Source organism: Hyaena hyaena, unplaced genomic scaffold (assembly GCF_003009895.1).
Source record: "Hyaena hyaena isolate Hyena2069 unplaced genomic scaffold, ASM300989v1 scaffold_947, whole genome shotgun sequence".
In the NCBI taxonomy this organism is placed as follows: Eukaryota; Metazoa; Chordata; class Mammalia; order Carnivora; family Hyaenidae; genus Hyaena; species Hyaena hyaena.
The window spans coordinates 239,366-244,199 of record NW_024081579.1 but is presented as its reverse complement, the minus strand read 5'-3'; positions in this window follow the sequence as shown (position 1 = coordinate 244,199).

The window sequence follows — 4,834 nt, the reverse complement described above, 5'->3', positions numbered from 1 at the left end:
GTGTAAGTCAGCATTGCATATATATTCTTAATGTGACCTAAGTTTTCTTTGTTCTGTCAGTTTAAAAGTTCTATCTCTATTTGAAAGAGCAAGATTCATGTATTAATGGTCTCAAAATTAGCCTGAAGAGAATCAAGACCAGTATTGAAGCTGTATGATCATCACTGTTGTGTATATGATCCCTAACTGTCATCTTGTTATATGGAGAGTTTTGTTGAAGGTCTTTGGTTTGGCCTTAAAGAGAACCTTAGCTCTGATGTTGTGGGTTTAGTTAAAATACATCTAGGAAGAGAAGGTAATAAAATATGGGGTCTTAAGAGCACTCTGGGTGTCAGTGGTGCACAACTCAGGGGTGCCGTTTATATTGGTACGATCACTGCTTTGCTAATTATCTCGATTTTCTAAACGTTGGCAATAAAGTCTCTTGAGGAAAGGACAGCCTTTCTAATTCACGTGAAAGACATCTTTTGGGCCAGGAACAGGGCTGTTTCAACACCACTTTTCAAACCACCCAACGTCCCAGTAACGTGAGAGCTGTCCACCTTCACTGTCCAGCCACAGCCCCCACAGCATTCCTAATTTCAGTGTGTGAGTGGAGGAGGTAAATAGATTATTTTTCACAATAATGACATTTCTTTTGGCATGAGTGACTTTCAGTATTGACTCCATAAGGGAGAATCAGATATAAAGGTTTTTATGGTTTGTTTGCTTCTTGGTTAATGAGCCAGGAGAAGATGATTACTGTCTTACTTGCCTTTTAAGGGAAACACTTTGTACTACTTTGTAAAACACTGATATAACAGTGAAACCATTTTTTCTAAATGTTTTAAAAATGAATACAATTGTCCTGAAATGCTCCTCCTGAGTATTAGATAGAATCAGTGAGTTATTAGAAATGAGCGCATACCAACCATGTTACAGTTTAACATGATGAGGGATGTTTTCCTATCAAATCTATTGACAAGAAAAGTGTTTAGATTTTTAGACATTTGAATTATTGTAATTTAATTGACTCTTTCCCCCATGGCACAACTTCTAACTTGAAATATGTTGACCACTTTTGTTTTAATTTCAAAAAATAGGATTTGAATGACATCCTCCAAGTTGTCAGTTTATAGCCTTTGAAATAACAGTAATGTCTTTGTCTAAATAAGGAACACTGAGAACATGTAGATGACTTTAAAAAAGTATGTGAAACTCTTTACTTTGTACTTACCCCAAGTACGTTTAGACTTTGGAATCTCAAAATTAAAATGAAACTTTTTTGCCCTGAAGTCAGCAGCCCGACCCTGCCTGGGCCAGGCTAGCTTTGGGCTCTTCTTGTTTCTTCTGGGTCTTGTGCTTCCGTAGAGTCCGGGCACTCGCCTGCTTTGGAGGCTCATTTACTAATTCATCAGTCGGGGGTGTGAGCTCGTTCCTTAATTCACACTAAGTTCACTTCTTAATTTCGGCTTAAACTGTACTTAATTTATTGGGACACCTACGAGAAGAGGTTTGCTGGCGTCAGCAAACAGGACAGTAGTAAGGAGCCTGCAGTGTATAAAAGTCTAACTACCCTGCTCTCCTTTTTATTAGTTAGCTTCAAGTGCCTTTCTGGGAATCCTGCCGTACAGTTTTCAGAGTTACGTTCTTTGTATAGGATGAAATCCTCCCTGGTGCTCCGTGGTTGGAAAGGACTTGCTTCTTCTAGAAGAGCGTGCTGATGTCCTACTCCTGGAAGGAAGTAGAGCAGATGTGGATTCAGCTGTTGTCCAGTCAGCTCCGGGAGCCAGTCGTCCTCGAGGAAGCCTGGTGTCTAAAAAATTGCGGGGGGTTCAAGTCACATGGTGGTGTCTCTAAACAGCTACCATCATCTTACCAGGTGGGAGGTTTAAATGACCGGTGTGTGCTGTGTGCTGATCTGACTCGACGTTACAGTGTCTTTTACAGTTACCTAATCTCTTGTTTTTTAAATGCTGCCTATACAGTTCTTGACATATACATGTTTGACAGTAATAGTATTTTCATGTGTAATGTGTAGGTTTTGCTGATTTGGGTTTTGCTCTGCTTGAAGTACCCTCCATGTGAGTATTTATTAACCTGGAGCACGAGGGCCTTCTGTGGGATGTCAAATGGACCCTGAGGAGTATTTCTCTTAAAACAAATGCCTTTTCATCTAGTAAACCAAAAATATACCTTTAACAGTATTGAATCCCATCACTTTGTGCAGGGAGGGGAGGAAGGGAGCAGAGAGTTAAGAGAGGCAGAGTTTTTAAGGCATACAAGTTACGTAGAGTAGCTTAGATTCAGGGCACACGAGTGTATTCACAATGACACATTTCTCTTTGAACTCCGTGTTTCTGCAACAGAACATGTCCTTTCTGCCTAGTTGGTAATGTGAAATTATGAAAGGATTTATTGAAACATATTTAGTGGTTAACTTGACAAGCAGACAGTAAGAATGTGGACTTTGCTTTCTTGAAGAAGTGCACTGAAAACTGATAATTCATAGTCTGATAATGTTTTGTTTGAGCTTTGAGGGCTCCTTTGCCTGACGTTTTGTGTCACATTCCGTATGTTCATCAGGTAACTGCAGTGTCCCATAAGTTAGGAATGTTTCAATATATAATGTAAATGCATTTCTTTGTTAAACTAAGAGAGAAAGCCCAGTAATCTCTTAACCTTATTCGTAAAGAATTCTTACTCGTAAAGAATTCCTGAGGACATATTACTTCTGCAGTCATACTGGAAAACGTTACAAGGAAACATTTCAAAGAAGAGTTTGAAAAACAGACAGCAAAATCTCCTTTATTTCCTCAAAAAGAAAGGCCAATGTAAATTATTAAATATTCTGCTATTAGGATTTTTAAATGAATGTATTTTTTTTTTAGTTTCATAAATGCTTGGTAATAACTCAAAGAATGGATTGCTTACAATTTGGTCTTTTCTGTTGATGGTCGCAGTTAACCTGTGAGCAGTACTTGCAAACCCACGAAGCAGTTTTTATGTAATTTTTATAGATTATAGATTGTAGAAAGATGGATTTTAGCCCCAAAGCATAGGTGAACTATCACTCATTTACACTGTAGAGATTTTTCTAGTGAACTTTTATTTCATTCGAGCCTATCTTTAGAGTTTTTAGGGTACAACTTATTCACCTTTTCCCAAACTTTAGTCTCAGTAAAACATCTTAAATTTGTTGTATCTACTTTATAGCCCTTTGAATCCTATACAGATCGTGCTTCCTTGTTTCTTTCCTAGACCAGTAGTTATTATTTCGACTATTTTCTCTTTATTTTGTGTGCTTTGTCTGTAATTTATTAGATCCTTTAGTAATAAGGCTCATTTTTGCATGAGTTCTAGTTTACCATGTGTTAAATATTCTTTAAGATCTATAACAAGGTTAGACCTTAATATGAATATAGAATCTTGTTTTAATATTGAAGCTTTGTTGTATTTATTTTATGAATCTATGGTGCATAAATGGAAGAATTATAGTAATAAGTTTTATTAAAAATTTCTTAGTTTCCTTCAAATTTATATCACTTTGAAGAAGTTTTATCCTGTATTTTGGCAGTCTCAGCTTTAAAGCATTAATGAAAATCGTTGTATGGATTATTTCACATATGAAGTTAGAATGTGGATAATCTGAAATAATCAAATATCACCCTTATAATTAATTTTTAAAGCTAACAAAAGTAAAATGTACAAAGCCAGGTTTACCTGAAACGTGTGTGTGTGTGTGTGTGTGTGTGTGTGTGTGTGTGTGTGTAAATTGAGTATTACTGAATATTGTAAATTTGTACCCATAATTTATTTTTCCTACTAGGAGACTCATTGTGTATAAAAGATCTTCACATATTTTGAAGGTGAAAGGAGAATTTTGTTTTCATATGATTGCTCCCAGTTGCATTTGAACCGCATAAGATGAAAGACTTTAGTACTTTATTTGAACAACTTGTCATTTAAGACTTAGTATTATTAATTTATCAAACTTAGCAAAACTAATTTTTGTGGGTATTCAGTTAGTTTACCTTGAGTATTTTAGCAGTAGTATTCTGTCATGCTGATGCAATGGCTTGTAGCAAATTCATGTACACTTTTATCCACAAATGTGGAAACCTTACCTGTTTTGGATTCATGTCATTCCTTAAAATACATTGAATATTGAGAGAGATTATAGAAGTAATTATCAGAACCCTGGTTGGTTTTCTCTTTGCCACATTTTGCTATGTCGCTTTTAGACAAGTCACTAGACATCTGTTATCTTCAGTTTCACCTTCTGGAAGGTAGCAGTAACACATACCAGAATTGTTAGGGGGCCAAGCAGGTCATCTCCATAGCAGTGAGTCAGTGTTAAATGAATACAGTTATTTGAACAAAAAACAATTATAATAGTTTGGTTAAACAAGTTTTATGTCTTGTATAAACAAGTTCAAGGGGTTTCTCATTTTATCCTACCATGTGTTTTTATAATCAGGCTCATTCACATTTCTTGGACTAAATGTTTCAATAAATCCCCAGCATCTGCTATATGCCTAGGTGTTCTCGGTCTGAGAGAGAGAGAGTGTGTGTGTTTGTGTTTGGTTTATCACATGATGACAAAGTAATTAAGGGGAGTTAAGTTGAGGAAGGGGTCTGGAGAGAGTGTGGGTCTAGGGTTGCTATTTAAACAGTATATATATGCTGACAAAGTGACACTAGACAGAGATCTGAGAAAGTGAGCAGTTGGGCCATTTGCATATCTGGGGAATCGCTTACCAGGCAGTAGGAAGTAGGAATATTATATGTTAAGGCCCTGAGCTGGTTGTGTGCTTAGTGTTTTCCGGAAATGGCAAGATCATTGTGATTGTAG